At 42.4% G+C, this 12,833-nt stretch overlaps 1 protein-coding gene across 4 annotated transcripts in view; it reads left to right on the top strand.

Moving 5' to 3' along the window:
- Window positions 1-1,233: 1,233 nt before the first annotated feature.
- Window positions 1,234-12,833, top strand: part of KLHL29 (kelch like family member 29) — a 391,640-nt gene continuing 380,040 nt past the window's right edge. For all 4 annotated transcript variants that reach the window (XM_032682682.1, XM_032682681.1, XM_032682684.1 and 1 more), the window contains exon 1: window positions 1,234-1,573. The gene's annotated coding sequence lies outside the window, so the exon portion shown is untranslated. The remainder of the gene's footprint in view (window positions 1,574-12,833) is intronic.

Below are 12,833 nucleotides of genomic sequence, written 5' to 3' on the forward strand. Positions count from 1 at the left end.
GGCAAATAACACCGAGTGGGGCTCTTGTGTTCAAAAGGGAGAAAACTAAAGGGGGGGAAAAAAACTCTGCGTGGAAATCAGAAGAGTGTGTCGTGTGTGCACGTGCTAAATAATTCAGATTTAAACTGTTCTGAACTTCTGACCCTCACAGTCCACTGCGACGTACAGGACTTGAGGTTTCAGTGTTAATCCACGATGTATTAACAACAAAAATGTTCAGAGCCTGCCTGTTCCAGTGTGAGGCCATATTCGGCTAAAAGCATTCTAATATTAATGATGATGGCTCAGTTTAGAAATGTTTTAGTCCACTGCAATAATGTATTTTCATTTGTTTGGGAGGTTGGGAAGAGAGAAAATGAAATTGCTCTGCTAGTGCTGCACCCTGCTTCCTCCAGGCATTGGGCAGCATGTGTCCCTTTTCCAATAAAAACATGGATTTTCCTATTTCTGTGGGTTGTGTGTTTCCTTCTCTTTGCTGGCATTTGGCACAACTGCCTCACTTCCAACACTTTGGAGCATAGATGCATTATTTTTTTTAACTGGCAAAGTGAGGAGAAAAGAAGTTGATTAAGCTTATTTTTATGCTTACAGGAAATATGAAAGACAAAGTGTTCTATGTTTAAAACTACAGCATATGCAGCTTGTGTGCACATCAGAGAGATCCCTACAAAGCCGCACACGCAGATACAAGATTATACAGAAGAGAGAGACAGATGCAGATTTCCACGGGGAAAATCTCTAGTGACTCCAGACACGATGGATATTACAAAAAAGTTTAAAAAAAAAGAAAAAAAAAAGAAAAAAAAAAGAAAAAAAGAGAAAGAGTGTTGTTGGGGGAAAATGGTACCAACGTATTCCAACGCTCTTGTGCACTCGGAGAGGCCTGGGATCACGCCCCCCTCCCCCGGGAGAGGGATGATTTAAAAAAGCGGGGCAGTGTTTCTTTCCAAGTACCCGCTACTTTCCCGCAAGCAGCGAGCGGGAGCGCGGTGACCTTTGGAACGCGCTCTCCCCCCGTGCGCGGGGGGACCGCGGGGAGAGCCCAGCGCGGGGCCCCGGCAGCGGCGACACCGCCCGCACCTGCGCCCGGGCGGGGGCAGCGCGGTGAGGCGGCCCCGTGGGGCGGCGGCGGCGGGCCCCGAGCCGCCTGCCTGCCTTCCCTCCCTTCCATCCCTCCCTCCCGCGGGGGCGGCGCGGCGGACGGGGCGGGCCGGGCCGGGCTCCACCGCCTCCTCCCGCCGCCGCTGCGATTGGCCCGGCCCGCCCCTCGCCCCGGCGCCCAGGCCGCCTCCCTCCCCGGCTAAAGCGGGCAGTAGGTGAGGGGAAGGCGGCCAGACGGGGAGCATGGTCGCGGCTCCGCAGCAGCCTCCGCCGCCGCGCCGCGCCTCCTTGCCCGGCCTCCAGCGCGGCTCCTGGCGCCCGCAGCCGCGCGGGGCTCTGCGTTAGCGGCGGGGGCTGCGATGCACAAGCCGCCGCCGCCGCCTCCTCCTCCTCCTCCTCCTCCTCCTCCCGCCGCCGCCGCGCATCCTCCCGCCGCCTGAGGACGCGGCCGCCTGCGCCCCCGCGGAGGGAGGTAAGCGGCGCGGTCAGCGCTGCCCCCGCGCCCGCGGAGCCCCCTTCGCCCGCCCGCGGAGCCGCCGCGCCGGGGCATCGCCGGGCTGGGGCTGCCCTGCGCCTGCGCTCGCTGCCCGCATTAAAAACTTCCTGCGTGCCTCCCGCTGCCCGGGGGGTGCCATGCTGGGGGCAGCGGGCCCTCGGAATGTTGCTGGGATGGGTTTGGGGGTTTTTTCCGGTTTTTTTTCCGTCTCGGCGTGGGGGTCCTCTGCCCCGCCGCACACCCACAACTTCGGGCGCTCGCTCGGGGAGCGGCGGCGGCCGCGCGAACCCCCCTCCCCCAGCCCCGGGGGCAGCGATGTCCCCGCGGACCCCCCCGCCGTGCTGGGAGCGGCTGTCCCAGTGGATCCTCCATCCCACCCCCGGGCCCGCGCCCGGAGCCGCCCCGAAACTGGCTGGGAATGGATCGGCGCGCACCCCGCAGGCAGACTGCTTCCCTCCCTGCCTGCTTCCCAAACGCCTCGGCCAGCCCCGTCCTCTCCCTGTGCCTGGAATGCGTTCCCGTTCCCTCTTTCTTATTTCTCTGTATCCCCACGCGTGATGTATACGAGGAACTTCTCGGCGCAATATTGTTAAAATATATATGCACACGTATATATGTGTACATATATATTTTAAAGCACTTCGTACGTTTCCCACGCTGGTGACATGCCCTCACCGGTGTGAGGTTTGTTTGGCTGCTGCTGTGCTTTTCCATTGATGCTTTTTTTTTTTTTTTTTTTTTTGGGTTGTTTTCCTTTAACTTATCTCTGAGCCCAAGTGCTGCCTTGGTGCCGTTCAGAGCGCAGAGGCGCATCCCTTGGGTACCGGTTTTCGGAAGGTCTCGCTTAGGCTGGGAAGGAAAAGCTACTTTGTTTTTTGACATTGAGTGGATGTGGCGAGCTGTCCTTGTCGAGCGTGTGAGGATGCAGGTCTGTGGTCCCCGGGATTTTGGGTTTGGGTCCCTGTGCCTCCCTGGAGGGTGGAGAAGGATCTGAAGGAAGGGAGTTCTGGGGATGGAAGGTAGTGTTTGTCATACACTTCATAAACAGTGTATGCTCATCGTCTCTGAGATTATTTTTTTTTCTCCTCTGGTCTCATTTATTAAACTGAAAATATTCCTACAACGCTGGAGACAGATTTATCTCCTCACCACCACCAAAAATAACGGAGCCCTGGCCTTGTAGTTGGTTGCTTATCTTTTGTTATTGTATAAGAAAACTGCGGAGAAAAAAATAGAGTGTTCTGGTAACTAGATTAAGGGGGATTTAATCACTTTTCCATCAATGAAGGAAAAAGCCATACATGTTTGCTGCAGGCTTATTACTTGTTTAAATGAAAGGTTATATAGAGCATATTTCCGATAAATGAAGAAACTTCCTGTTTCCTGATAGTCTTTAAAACAGCTGAGCAACTGTGTATGTGTAGGCACGTGTGAGTCTCTTGCACCGATTTAAACACATTTATCAGGCTCTTCTTTTGAGGTACTTAAAACCCAAACTACTGTAGCTTTAAGGTGACTGCAGATAACAGTATTATTGTTTCTTATAATTAGCAATCTGCTGAAACTTTAAATCCTTCTTGAAAGATATGATCTGTGGGAGAAAGGGGATAATATTCCAGCAAGCTTAATTTTTTTTCTTATTATTGTTTGCCTCCAAACCAAAGCAACAGTGTGTCTTTCTAATATTGTTGTCTTCTGGCTTAAACTGCGAATGGCTTTCTTTTTTTTCTCCATGTGGAGAAAAATAAAGTACAGCAATATTTTACTCTGACATTTATCTGCGTCAAACTTTAGTTATGCTCAGGAGGTTGTTTAATCTTCTTTGAATAATGTGCAGGGTTGGGGTTTTTTTTTGTTCTTATAACCTGTTCTCATTGTGTGTATTTATGGAAGTTGTCTTCAATTTAAGATGAAATATGGGAGCTATGCAAATAATTTAGTGACCCATCCAGAATAAGACTTAGCCAGCATATGTAAACTACGTTTTTCATTGCCTTGTTTTGTACAGATGTTTTTTTCCATAACATTTACGTTGATATTTCCTAATAATTCCTATGGTATTTTAATTGAAAATTAAAGTTTGGTGTTTGAGTTACTACCTCTTTGAAAATATGAGGGTATCATTGTGATTTATTTAAAAGCAGAAAAACATCCCGTCATACCAAGCAGTTGGCTTGCAAGTAATGACCTGTAACGCCTAATTTGGATGAATTTTTGTTCATGTTCATTTCACTTACTGTAGAGGGTCTTAAATGAACTCTGAAATACAACCTGGGCTCTTGGTCTCAAACTGCCTGACTTTCATGTATTTGTTGTCTTTGGTAGCTTATAAAATGTGTGCACAGTGTGTCAACCTTTCTCTTAACAACAAAACCTATGAGCAAATGTTCAGTGTGAATTATATTACCGAAATAAAATATTCTATAGTTGTCATGGTTACAAATAGAGGCAGGGTTACTGGTTTTCATCTGCATGCCGGGGAGGGGGGGATCTAGTTTTGTCACTTTTTAATTACATTTCTAATGAGTGATGGTCATACTTCAGGTACCCAATATATTACATACATGACACAGTGAATTAGATTTTGTCAAAGTCTTGCTGAAACAAAACAAAAAGTGTTGGTGTGCAGGAACAAACCCTTGTGCATTTGTTTTTTCTGAAGCAGAAATCTTGAGGGAAGAAAGTACCCACCTCTGTTTTGTCTTGGCTTCTAGATTAGCATACTGCTGGGGTTGCTGCTCTTCTTCAAACAATAATAAAAACTATATAGTGTGCATGTTGGCTGGAAATCTTCTCAATGAAGGGAGAGGAAGGCATGGATCTAGGAATTAAATGTGATATTTTTTTATTTTTTTTTGAGAGGGGGACTTTACTGAGCACTGTATCTGGTGCTATCACTTTCAGTGCGTGTTTGTGAGGAGAATTCATTATGCCCGCATTTGCTGTGATCCTCTCTCCAGTGATGCTGCTTCTCTCCCACGCGTCCCTCTCTCCCAGGTTGTGATCTCTGGTGTCACAGGGAGTTGCTCGGCTTCAGCACTGCCTGAGCAGCCACCAGAATCGGTACCGTAACTATTTGCAGTTGTTGGCACTTATCCCAATGCTACTTCTCTGCTCCTCCTTGCTCATCTGCAATTCAGTCTTGTCCATGCCTACTTGTTTTCCTGACCTTTTAATTTAGTTCCGAAACCTGATGGACCCAGTTCTTCTGAAGCACAGCAAAAAGAAATGAAAAAGATTAAGGGGCCAAAAAAAAATTCTTATATTTCCGTAGCTTCTCTGTGTAGAGCCTTTGTGTGCTGTGGTGGAAACTCACACACAGCATTAGGAGGAAAAGGTACCCCTGGATCTACAAATAGAGAGAGAAATTCCAGGCTGTCCCATCTTGTTTAACCCTTATACCTTACATCATAGCCCTTTTGTGCAATTTATTTTTTAATCTTAAAAACGGTTAGGAGTTTATTGCTGCACTTTGAAGTTTTGGTGTCTTTAATATTTTTGTTAATTTTTTTAGCATCCCTTCTTTAGGTTGAGCATAGCATTACTGAAGTTCTTTAGTGATTGTCCACTAACTCCATCGATGCACTTGGATTTGCTGCCAAAGGTTACGAACCCAGGGAGCCCAGACACCTGAAGGCCTGATCCCAAAGCTGCTCTTTTTGCAGAGCCTCAACTTCGTAGTGCAACACTGAGGTCCACATCTTTTTCAGATCACTAATTCTTTGTGCCGTGAGACACTTAGCTAGCTAAAATCTCAGCATGGGTTTGTGACTTATTTGGTCCTTCAGGTTTTTTTTTTCCTCCACAGATGTTCCATTTTGCAGTATTTGTTCTTGCAGTATGCTGATTTAATAACCTCAGATATGGCACAATATCATTAGATTCCGTGATTTCTGTATCTAATCACTTTCTTAATGTACTCACCTCTTCACAGAAGAAACTGTGTAAAACCTATATCCTAAAGCCCATAAACATATGAATTAGATACTGTTACCTTGAATATACCTGCGGGTACCTGAATTATTGTATTAACCCTTTGTCACTTTTTTTTTTTTTTTGATTTCTTTTCTAGTTTTGTTTTGGCTTACACAGTATGGGGAAGGATTTCAGCATCCCTTCATGCAGTTAACTCTTCCATACAGTTACTTGTAGGAAGGTGGAGCTCCTATGTGAAGGCTGAAGACTGTCTTCTCAAGAAGTAAACTGCCAACAGCAACTTGGAGTGTGAGGCTGTATGACACATAAACAGCTTTGACATGCTTCTGTCACTTCTACGTTTCCTTTGTTACCAGAAGTACAAAGAACTCCTCCTCAGTTATAAAGAGAAACATTAAAGGGATATAGATGAGAAATCTCTTACGGGAACGCCTTTCTGTCAGGTTTTTACAAGTCAACGTGCTTCACAGGGTGTGAATATGCATCGTTTACCTGTTACGGTGAAACCAGACCTGGTACAGGCAGTGCCCCAAGAAACCTTCCTAGTGCTGTTGTTATGCAACCAGTTACCTCTGTGCTGTCTTGACCATCTGATAAATGACAGTAACTGAATTCCTAGTCACACTCTTCCATAAATAATTTTATATTGTGGATTAGAATATGTGAAACATGGGACCATTTTGCTTAATTTTTATGTCCTGCTTTTTTGGTTCTTTTTATCTGTGATGCTTAGATTTAGGTTTTCAAATATTCTCCATGTGGATTTTGGCCGTAATTGGCATTAACATCAGAAAAACACTTAGTTTTTGATGGTCCTAAATTTCAGGTAATTTATAGTGCTGGCTTCCAGTAATAATACTGATTCTGTGAAACGATCTGCTGAAGCTATAGACAAAGACTCATTTTAAAATAAATTCAATGTTGCTTTTGTAGCATTCTGTGATTTGTGTTTTTGCTTAATTCCCTGCTGTCCATTATGATATGCTATGTGATGTATGATGTTAAATACCTGGGTTTCTGTTCAGGTTTGTTTTTTCTTGGGTTAGCCTCCAGTTTTAGGACTACATAAATACAGGTAGTATGCAATTTGACTGAGAACCAGATTATATCTCAAGGCGTGCATTGGAACTCCTTCAGTGCAGCAGTTTGCAAAAAAATCTGCCAGTGATAAAATTCCTCTGCAACATTGCTGTTAACTAAAAACTGTTAGGTGTGTCATGGTGTTCGGACTGTCCATGTAGTTGAGAGATACTGTGAAGAATCCCTCAAGTTGATACAGAGGTGTCTGAGCCAATAACAGTGTCCTGTAACAGCACACAAACTCAAGATGTGCCTAATTTGTTGAGCTGGACTCTTATTGATACATCTCTTGGTATTTTTGAACCTTGGAAAGAGGCTCATTATCAGTCTTCAGTTTTGGTTTTGTTTTGTTTTTTTTTTTTTTTTTAAAAGCCCTCCCCTCCCAAAATCCCACCCAACAACCATGATCCGCATGACAATGCAGACATTAGAAATCCTGGATTTAGAGTGTGTGATTTAGAGGCTTTTGCTTCAGACACTTCTTAAAGTCCATGCTGATGAGTAATTAATATTTAAATCGGATAATTCTACTCTAAGATATGCTCTGTCAGACCTTGTTGTAGGATTTTGTTTTTGGTCTGCAAAAGCAATGGTGGTGGATTTGCAGATCGCAGCATACCGTAGCTACTCAAAGAAAAGTTTCTTTTCTCAGTCTGAGGCTTAACCATGCTGTTTCCCTTAATTAGAGGGAGAAGAATTTAAATGCCGTTAGTTTTTCCAGCCACAGGTAAATCCCAGATCAAAAGGAGAGGTGAAGGAGTTCAGGAAGTTCATCGCAATAATCACACGACGTGGAATAACTTTAAAGAGGATGCAGCTGTGTTTACCTGGGCTTTGAAATCTATATGTGTTGCAAAGTTTGGTTGATTTGTAGCTTGTTGAGCACCTGAATTCATTAGATGATTCCGAACATATTGTACACTTCAAAAACTTCATTTTTCACTTACTCTTGATTTTTATTGTCTCTTGCCTGCCAAGGGTGGAACAATGCCAAATTGGAACACTTCATATTACAAAATGTTGTCGGGTATATAAATGTCTGGAAAATGCTTTTGAAACTATATGAAATGCTGCAGAATAAAGTTAAGCAATGCCTTTTTGAGCTTATTCCTTAAACCCTTCGTAAGGTTTGGAAAGGCAGCAGGGGACAGAAGCTGCTAATTCTATATGAGGTTTCCTGTGTTTTTAGTATGAGCAGCAAAGCACAAAAATATACGTGTACGTAAATTGTATAAACTAATTCAACTGTATCGAGCTATACATGATGAAATGGCTTCTTGATGGTGTCTCTCTTCTTAAGTATATCCTTAATATGGGACGGATCAGCAGAACTGTTTAGCATGAGGTTGTTGCTCGGATTGTCAGGGCTGGGAACTCTTGATGGCACTGGAAATTGGTTCTTCTGGTTTGGGATTTTTTTTTTCCTTTTACCCTGTTCTTGAATGGCTTGTTTTAGTAAAACGAGTTGGAGGCTATAAGGGATGTCTCAGAAGGAGATGAATGACAGAAGGAAAAGGACAGAAGAAACTCTTCTGAAATTGTACAGGTGGCAGTAGTCATTGGAGTGGGTAGAAATTTCTGGAAGATTGGAGTAAGTGGCTGCTTGATTTTATGGCATTGGTTATATTTTAAGGGTTTTCTTTAAAATGGGATGTTCATTTAAATAGCTACTTCACAGATGTAACTTGTTTCTTCCTCACTCTCCCTTCTCAGTTTGGAATAGGAGTAAATGCAATAAAGCTTAGCCAGCTGTTCTTTGTGGCTCTGGACTGCTCTGCTTTCCCCCCAAACAGTGGGTTTCCCCTCGGCTTCACAAACAGCTTGATAGATTGTCACTTTTTATCCCAGGACATAGATGACATCTGAAAAGCCTCTATACTACCACAGACGCTTTGCAGTCCATCCTGTTTGGAGTAGAGAAGTACCAGATGTACTAGTGATGTCGTATGGTGAGAGATTGTGAGAAATTATGTACTTTCTTCTTGTAGAAGGGCGCAAAAAGTGCATGGCTAACAGTTCCAGGCCATCTCTGACAGACTTGCTAATAAAAGACAAGGCAAAATGTTAAATATACTGCACTGCCCTCTTTATTATGCTATTTTTGGCTGATCATATGAGGAAAGTATGTATTATTTAAACAAAAGTCACTGCTATGAGTGTGTCTTCCATTCCTTCTCTCCCCCACATTGTTTCACATTTCTAAACATTGAGCATACCAATCAATATTCCATTAAGAGGAGAATTAACTTGGGAGAAGCTTGCATGTATTTGCATGTAGAAGCTTATTTCTTGGTCTGTGGATTTGTGTTGCCTTTCCCCAGTGTCATAATTTTTTTTTTCTTTTAGCGACACTCCAAATATTTGTGCAATTACTTCTGGTTGCAAGGTTTGCCCATGCCCCATCTTGACTTTGTCAATATGAATTGCTGGTAGGGCCTTCTGCAATGCCCTGCTTGCAGGCAACATCAATCAAATGTTTGTAGTTACCTTTTTGCTTCTGTTGCACAGTAGCTGGACATCAAGGTACTAGGCTCCAGATCAAATGTTGCCCCCGGTTACACATATGTAGTTAATAGAAATCAATGTTACATAGACGTAAACGAAAGTTGGGTTTTATCTCTGATGTGTTAACTCTTATCTCATTTACACTTCTGCCCATTCTTAAATTCAGAATTCGTGAGGCTTTGGTTGTCTGTGCCAGCATTTTATTCCTTACAATCTTTGTACAAGACTGAAAGTGAAAACCACCTCCTTGCTTTCCGAGGTCTGAGCCTTAAGACTGCAAACAAATGTAATGAGATTTGATTAAAAGCTGCCTGTGGCACATAAGAGCGTGGGCTGTGGCTGTGTGGGACCTCCTGGGGAACCTCTCAGTTGATCTTGATGTGTGAATTGTCAGAAGAGCTACTGAACTGTGGACCAAATCCTGATCTAGTTAACACCTGTGGAGCTGACATGTTCCAATATGTATCTGATGTTGCACAGTGCTTCTCTACCCTGAGGAACAAATCACTTGTGAAATTCAACTGTGAAGGTCTTGAGGTTGAAGAAAAAGTCTGCAAATCTCAGTAGATGACAGCAAGTGGAAGAGAGGGGGAGGACAATATTTGCTGGTCTCTGGTTTGTACAGTCCAGGTGCTTCAATAACTCTTTTCTTCTTTGCCCTCACAGTTCTTTATTTATAGAATGGGCCAAATTTGTCCTTGACCCAAATCTGTGCAGTTAAATGAAGTTATGTTTGGTATCCTGCAAATATTAGATAAATGTTCTACCTTTTCTTTTTAAGTTTATCAAATCCCCAAAAGTAAAGCCTATGTCCTAGTACATTTTTTTTTCCTTTGGAAGAAAAGTGTGTAATTTTATGATTAAACTTCCGGGCAGTTAGAGTTCTGCAACATCAGAACCTTATCTCTCTGTGAACTAAAAGGCAGTGGGAAGTTGTGACTGATATTTGAGTTGTTATTTATCGGAGGAAAAAGCAGAACATAGAAATGGTATAGGAACTAAGGAAACAATAAGGCTTGCCTGAAGTCCCCAAAATACAGGACTGACTTTAAAAGTGGTACTTGGATACAGAACTGCAGTCAAAAATGAAGAGGAGAATTGTGGTTCACTTGCTGCCATAATACTGTTTATTTTGGTTTATTCATTTTTCCTCTGTCTCAGAAATTCTGAAAGCCCGTTTGTGTGTGTGCAGGGTATGTTCTTGCTAAAAAAGAAATTGAAGCAAGTTTTCCTTAAATTCACTGTTTCAATATCACACTTGAACAGTTCACAGCAGAATTCTTCAAGCCTTCTAAAAACTGTTCTTAGACAAATCTTATTGTTGCAACAGCTAAGTTACTGAAATATTGTATTTCAGAAATAATACAAGTAAAACAAAAAACCCAACCCCCTGTGCCATGCTGGCACCTTTATTCAAAGAACTTCATGCAGCTGCAGTGCTCTGATGTCACAGTTAATGTGGTCTGGTTTAAGATAAAGACTGACATCCAGTTGAATCAGATTGAGAAGCTTAAACATTAATTTATGATGGAAATTTGGGTGCAGCGTGAGCCCAGGCATCTACTGCTTGAGGTGATGGTTAATCAGGTCATTAGGTACCTCTCTACTTCTCATCTGGAGAAGCCAGTGGGCTGATGAGACTTTTGCCGCATGTGATCTGAGCGGAAGGCCTGGTTAACTATTTCCTTCCTATTTTCCGGCCATACTGTTTATCAGGCAGTTATTCAACTTTAGAAAAACATGAACAGGCTCAAATTTCCTCAAGGTACTTACTCAAATGATGTCACATCTGACAGCAGATTATGAGTCTGTCCTGTATAAATATTCTCTTGTAAAATTAGAATCTATCAGTTCATGGTTTTAAGTAGAACAATAATGTCTTGAATTTGACTATAGCCATTTCTAAGTTAGATTAAGAGAATAGTTTTACCCTAAAAACAGAGTAGAAGCACCTTATTTTTACATAAAAATTATGAATTTAACAGCAGTCAGAACTGTACAACCTTGAGCTATCTTCTTGATTAGAAAATTGAAAGATGAAAAAAAAACACCTCCCCAGGACTAACCATCAGGATAAGGTCCAAGAAATGTCAGTACTAATTTTTACCTAGATAAACTGTTACTTTTAATTTTAGGCATAAATTTAGGAGCATGGGCATTGTGCATGTAACTATTGCACGCACAAATAGACCGTTTAATCTTGGCTTGCTCTCTCTAATAAGACAAATATGTTTCACTGTAGCTGCAGTCAACATAATGCCCAGAGATGCCTGCCAGAATGATGATCATGAAGCAGTGATAGAGCTTATACAGTAGAACACCAAGTGACAGCATTACTGTGTGAAACCCTTGGCCTCTGTCTTCAGAAGAAACTGTAAATGTAACTCTGAATCTCTGGGTGGGCAAAGAGAAATCTTAAACTGTGAGCCAAGCCCTGAGCAGGCTTACCCATTGATATGTGGCCTGGCTGCCACTAGAGAGGGAAGGAGCTCTATACAGAGCAGGGGTGCAGGACTTAGATAAGGGCACATGTCAAATAAATGAATGTTTTGTGACAGCTTTGTTTTTCTTTCTGAGGGCAGAAAAGGAGGGCATGAATGTTAAATTGTATGATTGTTTATATCCAAGAACAACTTCACAAGAAAAGTTTTGTTGCCCAGAAACATCTATAAAAAGACAGAAATGCTTCACATTCCACATATAGATCAAAGTTGCAAATATTCTTGGCATAAAGCAGCAGTTAACTGCAAATTGTACTGAGAAAGCTGGAAGCAAATTTCTAACCATCCTGGTGAACAGAAAAAGTGCCATATCCTGCACGAAATAGAAGCACAAAGATGTTCTGAGGAACTCTGGAAAGCAGTGCAGTTCTTCTATTTTCCTTCATGTGACATGAGTGTTCTGCTCTGCCTTTTTATTTAGCTGCAACTCTGAACCTTTGCTGTTGCACCAAAAAAAAAAAAAAAAAAAAAAAGAAAAAGTCCCTAGAAACTATGTGGGGTCATCTTGAGTTCTGTGTGTAACTGCAGCTTTTTTTGGCTGTGTTAGGGTCAGGCTTTTGCAGTCCCATCTGCCTGGTGGCTCTTCCCTTCAGTTTGGTTGGAAGCAGTCTGGTTTAAATATATATATATATTCTCAGAGTAGCTGTTTGTGTACTCTGCTCCAAGTTGTTGCATTCTCTTCTGTCACTGCACCTTAGACCTTCAGCTCTCTTTTTTTTTTAGATATATCCCCTTTCAGATTAGTGAAAGCACCACCCACAATTATTGAGCATATGCAGGGTAAAACACATCCTGTTAACTTCAGTTTATATTTGAGGGGGATTTTTTCCATCTTTGCTTTTTCTGTTTAGCCAATAAACTCTTCTGGAACAAGGGCTGTTATTTTTTGCCTGTACAGTTAGAGCTGCCTTCCTAGTTGTGCCTGGTGCTTTAACACGACAGAAATGATTCATAAGCTCTAAAAATGCTGCTCTTTTCTACCCCTCCTTTCTCCATTTCAGTCGACAAAGATTCTGTTATGCTGAGGCAAAGCAGAACCTAATGCCACTTTCCTTTTCTGTTTCTCTTAATTACATATTTTTGAAGAGGAAAAAGTATCCTAGAAAGGTGAAATGAACATTAAAACATGTCATGTTTCCTAAAATTATTTTAATAGGATTTTTTAAACTTTGAGATGATTCTAATCTAGAGAGATACTTAGCAGTAAAACATGG

This window comes from Chiroxiphia lanceolata, chromosome 3 (genome assembly GCF_009829145.1).
Source record: "Chiroxiphia lanceolata isolate bChiLan1 chromosome 3, bChiLan1.pri, whole genome shotgun sequence".
Classification (NCBI taxonomy): Eukaryota; Metazoa; Chordata; class Aves; order Passeriformes; family Pipridae; genus Chiroxiphia; species Chiroxiphia lanceolata.